The sequence below is a fragment of the Cupressus sempervirens genome, chromosome 8 (assembly GCF_028749045.1).
Source record: "Cupressus sempervirens isolate cs-2001-9-10 chromosome 8, ASM2874904v1, whole genome shotgun sequence".
Lineage (NCBI taxonomy): Eukaryota > Viridiplantae > Streptophyta > Pinopsida > Cupressales > Cupressaceae > Cupressus > Cupressus sempervirens.
Window position 1 is genome coordinate 271,011,211 of NC_143125.1, and position 17,513 is coordinate 271,028,723.

The following is a 17,513-nucleotide window of genomic DNA, read 5'->3' on the forward strand; positions in this document are numbered from 1 at the left end:
ACCAAACGCAAGAAAAAGATATTCCCAGTCATATTCCGTTCCAATTCCAATTTCTAAATTGGCAACCAAACACAGAATATGGATTTGAAAATTCATCTTTCGTGTCAACCAAACGGTCCAACTATCTTCCTAAAATACATAACCAGGTTTTCGAAAACCTGGTTATGAGAGAAATTCATCTTCCCCAACCAAACGGGGCCTTAGCGAAGACTCCGCACTTATCACACAAATTCAAAATCGCGTGGCTTAATCATTGCACGGTGAAGGGTAGACAGATATGGTGGGCCCACAATAGTAATGGAAGCTTGACAAAAATGACTCAACGCTAGCGAAAAGAATGGCCCACATCACACCTAACCAGTCAAAGCTTACTGTGTGATGTTTAAGGGTGGCCGCACCTAATATCATAGATCATTAGAGAATCTCACCTTATATATTCTCTTTAATCAAGTCCCCTTACCTCAGTTTTGACCAAAAAAATTAATTGACATAGCTGGCCGGCCTAGCATTCTGATGGATCTTGAAGGCCTAGCATTGTTTTCAGTTGTGATCTGCTCTGTGTGGGTTTATCTCTTCTTGTTCCATAGATGGAGGAAGGCTAAGGCAGGACCTCCACTCCCTCCAGGGCCTCCAGCGTTGCCATTTGTAGGAAATCTCCTTCAATTGGGAGGAGGAAAGGCCACTGAAGTTCTGCAGGCACTTTCTCAGCATACGGTCCTCTCATGACTCTCCGCCTGGGAATGAAAACTGTGATGGTGGTATTGTCTCCTGCCATGGCGAAAGAGGTCCCCAAAATACAAGATCACGATCTTGCAGGAAGATGGGTTTTACAAGCAGCAAAGACACTTGATCACCACAAGTCCTCCATAGGCGGGGCCGCTTACGGACCTCGATGGAGGAAGCTGAGGCGTATTGTAAGTACAGAGCTCTTTACAGCCAAGAGACTCCAAGCTCTCGAACGTCTCAGAAGAGATGAGGTTTTCAGAGCCATTCGATTGATTTTTTAAGCGACGGGAAAGGTTGTGAATATTGCGCATACAGTTTTCTACACCGAGCTAAATCTGTTGGGCAACTTGTTCTTCAGCTCGCCAGTGTTTGACCACACCAATCCTGGGGCTGTGGAATTCAAGGATGCTTTTTGCCTGTCAATGAAGTTGGCGGGAACGTCAAATGTTGCAGACTTTTTCCCATTTCTTGGTTTTCTAGATCCTCAGCGTCTCTGCACTAAGATAGCCGTCCAAATGAGAAAAGTGCATAAGTTTCTAGATGTATTTATACATGAGCGGCTTGCCAGAAGAAGCCAAAGCAGTGAGAAGACCAGAGACGCGGACAAAGATTTTCTAGACGTTCTGCTGGATTTCAGTGGCCCTGATTTGTCTATCAAAGACATCAGAGCTCTAATTTTTGTAAGTATCAGGGATTGTAGAATATGAACACCTACACAATCCAATTTATAACAGCAAAGATGATAAACAAGCAAAATAAACAACCCTCCAACAATGAAGAAACAGAGTACGCTCTATTTTTTAGAGCAGAATCAAAACAACTTTTTTATTACAGATTATACTATTCCAAAAAATCATTACATTTAATACCACTGCTGGTATACTTATATAGAAAATAACTAATTAAAACTACTACCTAATCTCAAGTTCTATATGGCATCTTCAGCATGATTGCATGCATTATTAACCATCAAATTTAGAAATTACTAAAAAACTGCCGACAACCATGCAATCTAACAACTATGCATGAAAGTTCTAATTTTAATTGTTGTGAACAATGGTGGAACTGGAATTTTCTATTTCCGAGCAGCAGCAATCTTGGCGTTAATCTTCATACTCCCCCTTGATGCTGAGAGGACTGACAATTCGATCTCTGAGTACCAAAAATTGATCTTTTGCAACTGCTTTTGTGAAGATGTCTGCAATTTGCTCCTTTGTGCTGATGTACTTCAGCTCAACCATTTTATTTTGTACCAAATCTCTAATGAAATGTTGTTTCAAATCAAAGTGTTTGGTCCTGCTGTGATGAACCGGATTCTTGGCCAATTTAATAGCACTTATGTTGTCACAAAAAATCACAGTAGGTTGAACCTGTATCTCTCCAATTTCTTCAAGAAGCTTTCTAAGCCATAAAGCTTGTGTGCTAGCTGAAGTGACCGCAACATATTCCGCTTCTATAGAAGAGAGAGCAACCATACTTTGCTTCTTTGAACTCCATGTAATTAAACCAGAACCCAAAGAAAAACAATTACCAGATGTAGATTTTCGGTCATCCAAACAACCTCCCCAATCTGAATCACTAAAGCCAACAAGCTCAAACTTATTAGAAGAATAGTGAATGCCAAAATCTACAGTACTTTTCACATACCTCAAAATTCTCTTGGCTGCGTTCATATGTTCCTCTGATGGATTTGTCATATACCTTGAAACCAATGAAACTGAATAAGCAATATCAGGCCTTGTGTGAGTTAGAAACATCAAACTCCCCACAATGCTCCTGTATAATGTCTCATCAACAATTTTAGCACCATCATCTCTACATAATGTAACTCCATGAGCAATTGGAGTGGAAAGAGGTTTACAATCTGCCATATCAAATTTCTTCAACATATCTTTTGCATATTTTTCTTGACAAATAAAAATTTCATCTTTACCTTGATAAACCTCCATGCCAAGAAAGTACTTCATAAGGCCTAAATCTTTCATCTCAAACTCATTCATCATAGCAACTTTAAATTCATCTTTCATCTTTGAACTACTACCCATATATAATAAATCATCAACATACAAACTCACAATGAGAATATCATTATTCTTGTTTGTAGTAAAGGGTAGGTTCACTCTTACTTCTTTGAAAGCCATTCTGCTGAAAATATCCATCAATTCTTGCATACCATGCACGTGGTGCTTGCTTGAGGCCATACAAAGCCTTCTTCAACTTGTAGACATAATCTTCTTTGCCTTGAATCTCAAAACCTTGTGGCTGTCCCACATATACCTCTTCTTCTAAGTACCCATTCAAGAAGGTACTTTTCACATCCATGTGATGAATACTCCATTTCTTTTGAGCTGCAAGAGAGATTAGCATCCTAATAGTTTCTTATCTTGCTACTGGTGCAAAAGTTTCTTCATAATCAATGCCATACCTTTGAGTGAAACCTTTAGCAACCAATCTTGCCTTGTGTCTTTCAACACTCCCATCACTATTATACTTGGTCTTATAGACCCATTTTGTGCCAATCTTCTTCTTCTTATGTGGAAGATCTACAAGCTCCCATGTTTCATTCCTATCAATGGAATCCATCTCTTCATTCATTGCTTGTATCCAAATCTCATTAGCGCATGCATCTTCAAAACATGATGGCTCAAAATCAGCTTTAGCAAGTAATGCAAAATTTACTGTCTCACCTATTGGATCTTCTTCATGTGCTTGATTTTGACACCTCTCATAGATATCACTCAATATTCTTACCTTCCTTGCAGACTTGAGGATGGACTTGCTCTTGGGATTGGTGAGGGGTTTCTTGGTGGGCTTGGTGATCTTGAAATAGAACCATTAGCTGGCTGCTCATTATCATTATCAGCAATATCATCATCACCCAAAATTGATTTTGGCTTTCCAACAAGTTTTTTTTGATGACCATAAACTCCCCCTTCATCAAAAATCACATCTCTTGAAACAACAATCTTATTAGTAATAGGATTGAATAATCTATAAGCTTTTCTTTCCTCACTATAGCCCACAAAAATACATGATTCACTTTTAGCATCTAGCTTTTGCCTATTCTGATCAGGGATGCGAACATAAGCCAAACAACCAAAAACTTTAAAATGATTTACGTTAGGCTTTTTCTCATACCATGCTTCATATGGAGTCATCTTGTGTAGGGCACTTGTAGGACTCCTGTTGAGAATATATACGGCTATAGCAACTGAATCAGCCCAATAAGAATTGTTCAAACCCTTGGTTTGTAACATGCTCCTTGCCATTTCTACCACATTACGATTCTTCCTTTCAGCCACTCCATTCTGTTGGGGTGTGTATGCAGTTGTGAGTTGTCTTTTGATGCCATTCCTCTCACAAAAATTCTGAAAATTGTTTGAGCAAAATTCTCCTCCTCGATCTGTTCTCAAACATCTGATTGTGTTCCCTTTCTCATTCTCTACACGAGCTTTAAACCTCTTGAATGTATCAAAGGCTTCATCTTTAGTCTTCAAAAAATATACCCAACACATTCGTGAGTAATCATCTATAAAAGTAATGAAATATGACGACTTACCCAAGCTTTGTGTTTGCATTGGACCACAAATATCTGAATGAATAAGCTAAAGTGGGTATTGGGCCCTCCATGCATTGCCTTTTGGAAATGATTCCCTTGAATGTTTCCCTTTTGCACACCCTTCACAAATCTGTTTATGCTCTTCAACCTTAGGCAATCCAAGAACTAATGCATTTGATGTTAGATTCTTCAAACTATTGAAATTCAAATGGCCATACCTGAGATGCCACAACCAACTTTTATCCTCATAAGCCATATTGACAATCTGATTGTTGTTTTGACCAAACTTCAAAGGAAACATCCTATTCTTTGTCATAGGAACAACTGTAATCACTTTATTTTTTTGATTCTTATCATAGATAGTACATTGCATGTTCTCAAATACCACTCTATAATTCTTCTCACATAGCTGCCCAACACTCAATAAATTATGCTTCAACTTGGGAGTATAATAAATATCTTGAACACTTTTCATACCTTCCTTTGTCTGAACATCCATGGCTCCTTTGGCCGCAACATCCACAGTATTGTTATTACCAAGGGTAATATTGGATCTGTAACTATCATCAAGCTTTGAAAATATTTCTCTGTTACCAGACATATCGTTAGAGCATCTAGAATCTAAATACCAAACATCATTCACATTACTTTCACCTTTCCCATAACACAAAAATAAATTACCCGAGGAAGGATCCTCATCTTGTTGGGCATAATTTGCATTATTGTTACCTGATTTCAGTCTACACTCTCTCTCAAAATGTCCATACTTATTGCAATGATAGCATTGGATGTTCCTTTTATTAAATCCGCCTCTACCTCTTCCTCCTTGAGCACCTCCTCTTCCTCTAGATCCTCTTGAAAAATTTTGATTTTGGCCCCTTCCCGAGCCTTTGTTGTTGTTACTACTGCTGCTAGCACCATCGTTCTTTGAAATTTGCATTTGGGAAGCAAAAGCCTTATCATTAACACTGGTAGATGTGTCCCTTATTCTATCCTCATGTGATATAAGAGATCCAACCAATTCATCATACTCCATGGTAGCTAAATTTTTACTTTCTTCTATGGCAATTACTACAATATTCCATCTTGGGGTTAGAGATCTCAATACCTTTTGTATTATTTGCTCTTGAGCAATAGATTCACCCAAAGTGGCCATTTTATTAGTCACATCTTTCACTCTCACACAAAAATCTCCCACACTCTCTATCTCCTTCATCTTCAAATTCTCATATTCTCTTTTCAAAGATTGTAGCTTCACAACCTTGATCTGTTCATTGCCATGGTAAGCATCTTTTAGAGTCTTCCAGGCCTCTTTTGCTGTCTGTGCATCAGCAATTCGGGGAAACAAGCTCTTATCAAGAGCCATCTGAATGTGAAACAATGCCATTGCATTCTTCTTCTCAGCTTCTTTCTTCAATCTCCTATCATTAGGTTGGAGAGTATTCCAATCTGCAGGCTCTTCATATCCGGATTCAACAATCTCCTAAAAATCTTTCCCAATCAAAAAAGTCTTCATCTTGATTGACCAATATTGGTAATCAACTCCATCAAACTCTGGGATTTGCAAATTGTTTGTCATGCTGTTGTCTTCCAAACACCTTCAGCTCTGATACCAAATGTAGAATATGAACACCTACACAATCCAATCTATAACAGCAAAGATGATAAACAAGCAAAATAAACAACCCTCCAACAATGAAGAAACAGAGTACGCTCTATTTTTTAGAGCAGAATCAAAACAACTTTTTTATTACAGATTATACTATTCCAAAAAACCATTACATTTAATACCACTGCTGGTATACTTATATAGAAAATAACTAATTAAAACTATTACCTAATCTCAAGTTCTATATGGCATCTTCAGCATGATTGCATGCATTATTAACCATCAAATTTAGAAATTACTAAAAAACTGCCGACAACCATGCAATCTAACAACTATGCATGAAAGTTCTAATTTTAATTGTTGTGAACAGTGGTGGAACTGGAATTTTCTATTTCCGAGCAGCAGCAATCTTGGCGTTAATCTTCAGGGATTTTAGTCAACTTGCTAAGAATCTTTTATTTTATTTAAGATTCGGCCTGCACTCTTGAATATTACATACTTAAGTTTATTTTTTATGTTTTGATGGAGAATTCACTGACCCATCTGGAATAGGAAGAGGTATTCCAATTCCACCTGTTTAGGTTGAATTGCAAATACTCATTTTTGGATCAAAATTAAAATATTTATTTCTGTTCATAATTCAGATTTGATGCATCCGCATATGCCTATTCCACTCATATTCCTCCTACCAGTATATTATTTTAAGATAGAAATCACTGTTTAAGATGTTAAATCTCATTTCATTTTTTGGGGCAGGAATTGTTTATGGCGGGTAGCGACAGCACTGCTACTGCAATCGAGTGGACCATGGCAGAAGTCATTCGCCATCCACGAACAATGAGACGAGTTCAGCAGGAACTAGAAGAGATAGTTGGTCTTGATAGAAAAATAGAGGAAAGTGGCATAGATCAATTACCATACCTTCATGCAGTAACCAAAGAAGTGTTTCGTTTGCATCCACCTATTGCACTGATGGTTTCGCACCAAGCTGATAATACATGCGAGGTAGGAGGGTACACAATACCCAAGGGCAGCGCGATCATTGTTAACCTCTGGGCAATAGGGAATGATCCATCCATCTGGAAAGAACCTTTAAACTTTATTCTAAAGAGATTTCTTGAGGGTGACAAGAGTAATATAGAGTACAAGGGGCAGGATTTTGAGCTGCTGACGTTTGGTTCTAGAAGAAGAATATGTTTGGGACTTCCTTTTGGCTCATCGAATGGTTCATCTGGTTGTGGCATCACTTCTTTACTCCTTCGATTGGACACTTCCTAATGGGATTCCCTCTCACGACCTAGATATGAGTGATGAGGTTGGATCTGCATTAGAGAAAGCTATAGATTTGCAGGCCATCCCGACACCACACCTCCCCCATGACTTATATTAGATTTGCATGTTTGTGTTTCTACTTCTACTTTGCTTATTGCCGCATATTATTAATAAGTGAGACATGAGTCTGACTGCCATGGATGATCTTGTTTTGTAGGCAATTTTGTCTTTTGGCATCCAAATTAGCTTCAGATATCTATTTTCAGCTCTATGTTTGCATCCGTTGTATATAGAAAAACAAGTATTACCAACTAGCTTCAGATCCTATGAGCTTTTTGTTTTCATAGACTGGGGCTGTAATCATTAGTCTGTTCTGTCCTAGACGTCGACTAATGTTTTCACCTAATTTTAACATTATTTCATGTCTCGGTTTTGGGGTATACTTGAAATTAATTCTACACATTAAAAAACAACATTTACTTTAAAAATAACGATTTGTTTTTTTTTTTTCTTCTTGATTTCTGCATTGACTTATACATTTGCATAATTTTTTTTAAGAAACAAAACATTGTATATTAATCCAATATATCTAATACAATCAAATGCTTCATCTACTAAATGCATTTGTAACATGGAAAATATTTTCATTGTATTATATTATCATTATGAAAATTGGGCAATTAAGATTTCACATAAAATCAAATCATGTTAAAGTAAGTGTGTGTGGGTTGCTTTCGATGATCTAATTCATCTCTTTTTGAGAGGCTAGCCCTCTCTACCTTGAACATGCCTTCATCTTCGTCGATCCTAAAATCACTCAAACACTCACTAATTAGAAACTAGAACAATTTAAGTGGGTTATGGCTTATTTCTTTTTAAATATATCCTCTATCATATGTTTTTTACAAAATTTATTGTCAAATCTACCCATTTGTCCTAGTTTGCATTACTTTTGGGCAGGATCTAGAGGTAAGTCACTTAGCATGGGTTAAGTGGTTTTTATTGTTGAATTATTTAGATTCCAAAATATATATGTAGCTGGATCCATTTTTCTATTGTGCTAAGATGTCATAAGAATCTTAAGAAATATCTCTATGTATATATAAATATATACATACATAGACACACATATGTGTGTATCTATACATACATACATACATATATAATACTTTACATGAGATGTCTGCAAGTGAGAGTGTTGACCAATGTTGAAAACTTGAATGCTGAAATGAAAGCTATCGAGGATGAACCACCTATGCCAGAGTTATGAAAAAATGTGAAGTTGATTTTAGATATGGTAGAGGTAGATATTTAGAAGTTTGATCAAAATTGAAGGCACCAGAGAGAGTCAATGGCAATATACTAGAAGGAGAATGAGCGGCTTTAGAAAGAGATTAAATGATAAAAGCAATAGCTAGATAACATTGAGTATATTATGGAAGTACTAGATAGAATCCAAGAAAGTGTTGCAGTATGGACTCTAACATTGAAATCACTTGCAAGTTTCTTTGATAATTTATAGTCCAAATATTAAGAGAACTACAAGTTGTGCAATTTTTCATGTATTGGATTTGCATTTTCCTTGCAATTGCTTATAATAGTGTTTCAAGGTTGAGAACCATGTCAAAATCCTTTGCATGGTTTAGAGGTAATGTCATTGTGGGAGAGGCTTTTGCAAGGAAGTGAGCCTCGTGATTATTACATAGAAGAAAAACTTTCTTCTTCAACTCCTTACACTCAACTCTTCATTGATGTTATTCTTCTAGTGGTGATAATAGCTTCTACAAATTCCTAGGAGCCAAGGGACCCTAAACCTATGCTACATTTTCTAAAGACATGGGATAAGTTACTAATGGTTTCAATATTTCATAAAATTTTGGATCATGTAGCGATGTCCAAATTTATTGTAGCATTAGATACTTGGGATCCTTGCAGGGAGACAATATCAATATATTCATGGTTACATCCGTGGCTTCCATTTTTAGACCAAAATATGGAGCCTTAAAATCCAACCATTCATTATTAATTGGGGAATGTTCTTCATGCTTGGCATGAAGTGATGCATCTGCATATGCAATTTTATGATCTTGGAAAACTATATTTGATCTTACTAGTTGGGAACAAAGGATTATTTATTTTATCGTACCTAATCTAATGATAGTTTTAGGAGACTACAATACCGCCAGGATTAAATGAGAGACCAAGATAACTTCTAGAAGAAATTGGTAAGACAAATTTATGAAATTGCAAGAATGCTATTATTGATAATGGACTTGATTAAATTCAATGGATTGATTTAAAATGTACTTAATGTGCCTCCTTATATAGGAGAGACAATAAAAGAAAAAGATAAGAAGAAGATAAGATATCATCAACACAAGGTGGAATGACATGTCCACCCCTGGTGGATCATCCTGCATTATGCAATGAAGTATGTGTAATGACAAGGATGATAATGTGATATATGCACTAAAGGTGGATTAAGATAACAACTATGACCAGCTAGAGTGAAATTCTCTTACACCATGTGCTTAATTGAGTTGTAGAATACTAAGAGTCTCAATGAAAAACTACTATGCAATACATTATTCTAAGTCATATGTTGTCTCCGTCCATTTGCTGGGAGTGAAAACTTCTTCCCTCAAATTCACCAAATTCATATTGTCCATTCAGCCCAATACATGAACACTTTCATTGTGTGTTTACATGTGTTTGAACAAGTTTGGACAAGTAGTGACAAAGAACTCCATTAAGCTTAGATCCTATTTTATTAGAGCCTATGAGGGTTTGGCATTGCCATCGGATGAGGCTATCCTCCCTACAAATTGTACCATTAACTAAATTTCAAAAAAACTAAAATACAATTGATTTTTTTGAAATTTTCAACATTTGATCTTCATGATCTATATATTTTGTGATAAAAAACAACAAAACTATTTAGAACATTTATTCATGAATCTGAAAAAGAATCATGTTTGAATTTTTTTTTTTATTATCTTTGATACATTTTGTCACCATTATCTTCATTCCATGAGTGGCCCACATTCTTCTCCTTTAATCAACTTGAAAATCACAAATTATACTTTTTTACTCAATTCACGTATGATTGAAGATGTCACTTGAACATTTTCACTCTTCATTTTTTATTAGTTACATTCATGATCATTTGCACATTATTTTATGGGCTAGCCTGTTAAGGCATCCCTTAGCAGTGTCGTAGTACCTCATATTATGTATTTTTAAATAGAGACAAACTTAAAAAATTTAAGATATATTTTAGTTACAGGTTGTGGTAAACCACGACAAATAATTGCACATTTTCACTCTTCATTTTCAATCAGCTATGTTCATGATCATTTGCACATTATTTTATGGGCTAGCCTATCAAGGCATCCCTTAGTAGCATCATAGTACCTCATATTATGTATTTTTAAATAGAGACAATCTTAAAAATTTTGAGATATATTTTAGTTACAGATTGTGGTAAACCATGATAAATAATTGCACAATTTTTCTCTTCATTTTTTATTATTTATGTTCATGATCATTTGCACATTATTTTATGGGCTAGCCTATCAAGGCATCCCTTAGCAACATCATAGTACCTCAATTATGTATTTTTAAATAGAGACAAACTTAAAAAATTTGAAACATATTTTAGTTACAGGTTGTGGTAAATCACGATAAATAATTGCACATTTTCGCTTTTCATTCTTTATTAGTTATGTTCATGATCATTTGCAAATTATTTTATGAGCTATCCTATCAAGGCATCCCTTAGCAGCATCACAATACCTCATATTATGTATTTTTAAATAGAGACAAACTTTAAAAATTTGAGACATATTTTAGTTATAAGTTGTGGTAAACCATGATAAATAACTATGTGGTGGACTTCTTAATAGAAACTTCAATAATTAACAAACTAGAAAATGCCAGTCTTCTTTACCAATACTTATCTATTAAAATTGTTCTACCTAATATATATGATGCAACCATTTTATTTGTCTAAATGGGACAGATCAAATGTTATTTGAAAATGTTTAGCAAGAAAGGATTTAAAAATCTAGTTTATGATTTCACAATAATCTGGTGAATGAAGTAGACCCAAAGCAATACTATTACAAGTAGAGATGTATTTACAAACAAGTAAAGTAAGAATGGAAAAATCAAGTCTTATTTGAAAACATTACAACATGTGAAGCTTGAATAGAAATTATGGCGCAGTGCAAGGCAGGAGAATCCGCAAAGGATATGTCCTAGCCCCCAGCTATACAACCATGTAGTAGAAACAACACAAGGACAAGGAGCAATAATGCAAGATCTGATACCAAATTATAATAATATATTCATAAAATATAACCAATTGCATGCAATGTGTCAGGCTATAAGGCCTTCCCAGTTATAGCCAAATACAAAACAAGTAATAGTTCTGCAAGATCCCTCAAGATCCAATCCCAAACCCTAGCTAGTCCAGATTATACTCTGGTAGAAACCTCCAAGGAAGATCTAAACTTTTTCTCGCAAGCCCACCAAGCAATCTCCTTGTTTTCCAAGCCATAGCTACTAGCCCTTCTCCAAATTTTCTCTTCCAAGCTCCTCCACTTCTCCACGATGGATGAATAATGCCTAAAGACTTCCCCACAACTTGTACTTATACCAATCTAAGCCACAGGTTAAAATACATAAATTAAATGCCAAAGTCGGCCTCCTACAATAATTAAATTCTCAAAATTGATGTCTTATTAAAATTACAATATCTCCTAGCTCCGAATGAATTAGAACTCGAGCTTTGAACTGTGGTTAGAAATCTAGGCCCTCTTTCATCCTTGAAATTTTCATCCTCTAACTTGTTGTAGAAAATTAGATACATGGCCAACAATATGTACCAAATTTTTAGACCATGCCGAGCAACAAAAGACCATGCCGAGCAACCAAGACCATGCCGAGCTCCCAAGACCGTGCTAAGCACAAGTCCAAACATCCTCCAAAGAAACTACTGAGCCCCCTTCCATGAACTCCAAAGTAGTCACCAAGTAAATTCAAGATGCTCCTGCATCAGGCTCCCTAGGTAAATAGAAAAGTGTGTCCCACATTTTGATGCCCAATGAAAGAGCAACAACCAACTTCATCTTCACCAAAAAGGCTTCCACTCCAACAGGGATAAGAAAACCAATCTACACATCATCCACATCCACATCATTTTGTCAAACACCAGAATCTGAACCATCCAATCATCATGCTCACTACTAGGAACAAACTAAACATAATGCTTAATCAGCAAACCCCCATCCATATCGGCAACTAGTGAATCCATACTAGCAGCAACAAACCCCACATCAGCAACAACATGAAGATCTCCATCAACACATGCCAAACTCTCAACACTAGCAATCTCATTACTCACAAAAAGATGGTCTACAACATACAACTCATCACCAACCACAACTAGAACATCCACGAGCAAGTGCTCTGCAATTTTCATGTCAAACTCAGCCAACTAATCATGAAAACCAACCTCTATCCCAGCATCAACAAGGTTAGGAATATCTTCAGCAACAACTTTCAGCTGTTCTGTAGGTTCTGTATCAGACTCCACAAACTGATCAACAAAACAAAACTCTGCCACCTTGACCTTCTTAGTTTGATCAGCCAATCTAGCATCCAACAAAGAAAACATCTTAGAAAAATTCCTCTCCACTATATCATGGAGTTTTTCAATCATCTTAGGGTCCAGTCCTCTCAGAGCCATCTCCCAAGATTTTTGAAAACCCTCTGTAATAAATCCTTCCCACGCTCCTTGTGACAACCTTGAATTATTTGCAAATTAGATCGCAACCTGCCACGTTGCATGAACAATTAGGAACCACATCACAAGTCTAGGACCACGGATCTGTAGTCCACAAACTCTCTATGATCATGCCTCAACAAGATCAGATTCTCATCTCCACATCCATTGATCCATCTACAAGCCCTTTATAATTGCAAGCCAGAACCACAATGTACCACCTCACAACCAAGAGATCTAGGACTCCAGAAAGAAAATCCACCACCAAATCAAGATCAACTCAGATATACTTCTCCAACCCAAGTCCTGGTGCAAACTACCTCAACTTCGACGATCTATCCACACACTCAGGAACAACATTCACTCTGATACCATTTGACATAGTGCAAGGAAAAAGAATCCCCAAAGGAGATGTCCTAGCCCCCAGCTATAAAACCACACAACGGAAACACAATAACAAAAAGCAACAATGCAAAATCTAATACCAAATCATAATAATATATTCATAAAATATAACTGATTAAATGCATTGTGCCAGGCTGTAAGGCCTTCCCAGTTACAACCAAATACAAAGCAAGTAATAGTTCTGCAAGATCCCTCAAGATCCAATCCCAAACCCTAGCTAGTCCAAATTATACTCTGGTAGAAACCTCCAAGGAAGATCTAAACTTTTGCTCGCCAGCCCACCAAGCAATCTCCTTGTTTTCTAAGCCACAGCTACTAGCCCTTCTCCAAATTCTCTCTTCCAAGCTCCTCCACTTCTCCACGATGGATGAATAATGCCTAAAGACTTCCCCACAATCCGTACTTATACCAATCTAAGCCACAGGTCAGCCCAAAACACAAATTAAATACAAATACATAAATTAAATGTCAAAGTCGGGCTCCTACAACAATTAAATTCTCAAAATTGATGTCTTAGTAAAATTACAATATCTCCTAGCTCCGAATGAATTAGAACTCAAGCTTCGAACCGTAGCTAGAAATCTAGGCTCTCTTTCATCTTTGAAATTTTCATCCTCTAAATCATTATAGAAAATTAGATACACGGCCTACAACAGACACCAAATTTTCAGACCATGCCAAGCAGCAAAAGACCATGCCAAGCTCCCAAGACCATGCCGAGCACCAGTCCAAACATCCTCCAAAGCAACTACTGAGCCTCCTTCCATGAACTCCAAAATAATCACCAAGTAAATCCAAGATGCTCCTGCATCAAATTAAGGAGTGGAGTCTAACTTTTCAATTTGACAAAACCATAAATGATTTGATGAAATGAGTAGATAAAAAGCACTGTGTAGATGTAATAAGAGAAGGAAAAATCGCTGCTTACCTGCAAATGAATTCGATGCTCTTCTGGCATGAGTAGAATAAGAAGAAGACTCCTGAGAAAAGTCCGGCATCAATTTAGTTGTCTTCCACCAAACATGAAGGGGTGAAATGGGAAGAAGGAATCGGCGAGATTTTTTGGTTTCTTTTGCTCCCTCTATTTTAATTACAGTATTAGGGTTTGACTAAGTGTAATAATTTCCTGATGGTTGAGTTGTCGTTTTACCTCATTCATCAACGAGGCTGACATGTGGGATCGTTATATTGGGTGCTCCCATAAAAAAAAATATCTTTTATTTTTTTGAAGTGGCCAATTTTATAAGTGGCAGGCGTGAGGTATGACGTAAAGGAGATGACATAAGTGAGATGACGCACTCACTTTGTAAACAACAATAACGTTATCTTTGGAGTGGTGTTTCCTTAATGTTTTATTAAACTAGCACTTGCACTAGACAATGCAAGATTTTAGCCGATTTCAATTAAAATATATTAATGAGATTGTTCTTAGACCGGTTCAAGACAAAAGTGTTGCACATGTCAGCGATGGTCTGCATGGAGGAGAGTTACTCCACCTCATTTCGCATACATTTCTGTGAGATTTCTGCAATCTTTTATCTTCTTTTTCCCGTAGGACTGAGTATGGGTGGCTTGTGTCATATCTTTAAAATGTTTTTGAATCCATTTTAAGAAGCATGAAGTATTCATTTGGAATGCCCTAAATCAAAATAAGTCCTACCTCACTTAATCATGTCAAAGTTATCTTCCTACTGCAAGACTTTGTATGGTTTATCAGAACACTCCTTTGGAATGTAGGTCTTCTGCGTAGTGAACACTAAGCTTCAGACAAAAACTTAAAGCATTGCTGAATGAAATATGATATGGACATAAAGAATGTTCCTGTCACGTTTTGCCCCAGGATCATTTTTTTCTTGCTTATGTGTCAAATGTTGACTAGGTCAAAATGGATTAAATCTTAATTTAAGATAAATGAATGAGTTAGTTTATGAAAATATATGAGATATTTCGTTATGATGATGATGTCATTTGATATACTCTTAAATGTCGTGCTTAAATATGTGATTCAGTTAATGTTTTACTTCTTAATGATGATGTAATTAAGTTGTGGTACATTGATTATGATCAATATTGACTCATTTTTTGTTGCGAGTGTCTGAGTGGATGCAGGGATCATCATGACAAGAGTGTGGTTGAGGTAGAGAGGGCTAGCCTCTTAGCCTCTCGGAAGGGGATGTGTCTGCTGCCACCCACACACATCACATAGAATTTCGTGAATGTTGTTTTGTTATATCTCCATAGCTAACTTTGAAAGATCCAAATGAGTTAGGTGTTTCATTTGATTTATAGACGATATATTTAAATATGTTAGATAGAATGTGAATGTAAATAAAATTGCTAATAGTTTTGTTGTTTGATTTTAAATATACTTATATAAAAGTTTTAATTAGATTGGAAAAGATTTTAGAAAAGTAATGTTCTTTTACATATCTATGTGTGTATTTTATTAAAACATTGATTTTTTATTTTTTTAAAAAATTTTAAAACTTCCGTAATAACAAAACATATTTTAAAACAATGTTTTCACATATCTTAAAAAAATCATGAAAAGGAAGAACAAACAACATTAGGTCAGTTATGGGAAAGTGGATTTTAAAAAAAGGTTTCGGGAAACTAAACATACGGAAAATTGGAAAGAAATCAGCAGCTGGAAGGAGGAGGGTTCTGGTATTAGTGGTGGAGGGGAAGACAGCGAGGGTTTGTGGAGTCTTAGTGCTTAGCTTTCTTCTTTCAAGATTTCTTGCTACAAGGCAGAGGTAGGGATTTTAATTTACTTTATGCATATGCAATTTGTATAGTTTTGGATAGTGATTGTGTATTTTTCCTTAGTCTTATAGAAGAAATCTGTAAGATTAAGTTTTTTTTATTGTCAAGATACTGAGTTCGAACCCTCGTGTCATACCTTTTTGACCTTTTCTAATATTGAGTAGGAACATAGGGTTTTCCAATATATGTAGCAATGTTAAGTGTAACAGGAAAGTCGACTTCATTCCACCTAGATATATCAAACAACACATTTATTTCCTGAACCTTGTCTTTAGGTTTCCAATAACGTACATTGAAATATATAGACTGCGGCTTGTTGACAGAATGTTGCCTTATTTTTCATAGTTGCTAAACTGTTATAATGCCTTTAAGCTATAGAAGCATGTGCTATTGTATCCGCATGAATTTAATTTTAAAACCACATAATTGGAAGAAACAAAACCCTTGAGGAAGAAACCTTACCTGGAACCATATGTTATAGACCACTTATGTATTTCAAACTCACAGATTGCTATCTTAGTTAAACAAAAATGAGTCATAGACTTTCTTATTTCTCATATTTTCTTTTAATTAAGGTTCAAAATACTTCCAAATAGGTAAAATTTGCTCTTAGTGTTGTCACTCAAACTGGTGTAAGAAATGGCAACATTTGTATGATAAAATGTGATGGCTGAGTCTTATTAATGAAACCAAAACCTTAGCTCTTGCTTATCATTTTCTTTTCATAACTCAAACCAAGAACAAGATCAATTGTGAAAAATTTTCTCTACTATTTCTATGCTAAAAAAAAAGGCTGAATATGGTAAAGCACACTTTTTGTTTCTTCTCTCCCTGTTGTTATGAAATTATAGGATAGATTTCTAGCATGACTATTAACAACTGATTCTTCATTTAGATGAAATATTAAAATATTGTTGTAGTTTTGAATAAGTTTCCAAACATCCAAAACCTATTGCTCGTAGGCTTCTTCTCTCTCATATATTATCACAACTGATAGAATCATTAGTGGCAGTTGGAGGTTTTTTTTGTTCTAGTTGAAAATAAGCATACAACTAATATTGTACCTTAGTAATAGAATCATCTTATATGTTTTAAAATTCTATTGCAGAGTATTCGTATCAACATTCAAGTATATGTATGTACTATAGGAATAGTATAACCTATATCGTAGAGAAATGTTAAGAATTGAAAATTACTAAGTGACCAGCAGTTTGAAATAGACCTTAGGAGGTTGTTGTCTTATTTTAATAATTTCTAGCTTTTAGAATGTTTTTCTGTTTGAAATTTCATTTTATGTTAGGATTAAATGATTTGTGAATACTTATCTTCATTTTTAATCCACAAATTGAGCTATTAGTGACTATTATGGCTATTTAGTATGCAATTCA

The 17,513-nt window shown here is 35.7% G+C and overlaps 1 pseudogene; it reads left to right on the forward strand.

The window, feature by feature from the left end:
• Positions 1-513: 513 nt before the first annotated feature.
• On the forward strand, positions 514-7,353 carry LOC149542491 (putative (S)-N-methylcoclaurine 3'-hydroxylase isozyme 2; annotated as a pseudogene).
• Positions 7,354-17,513: the final 10,160 nt, after the last annotated feature.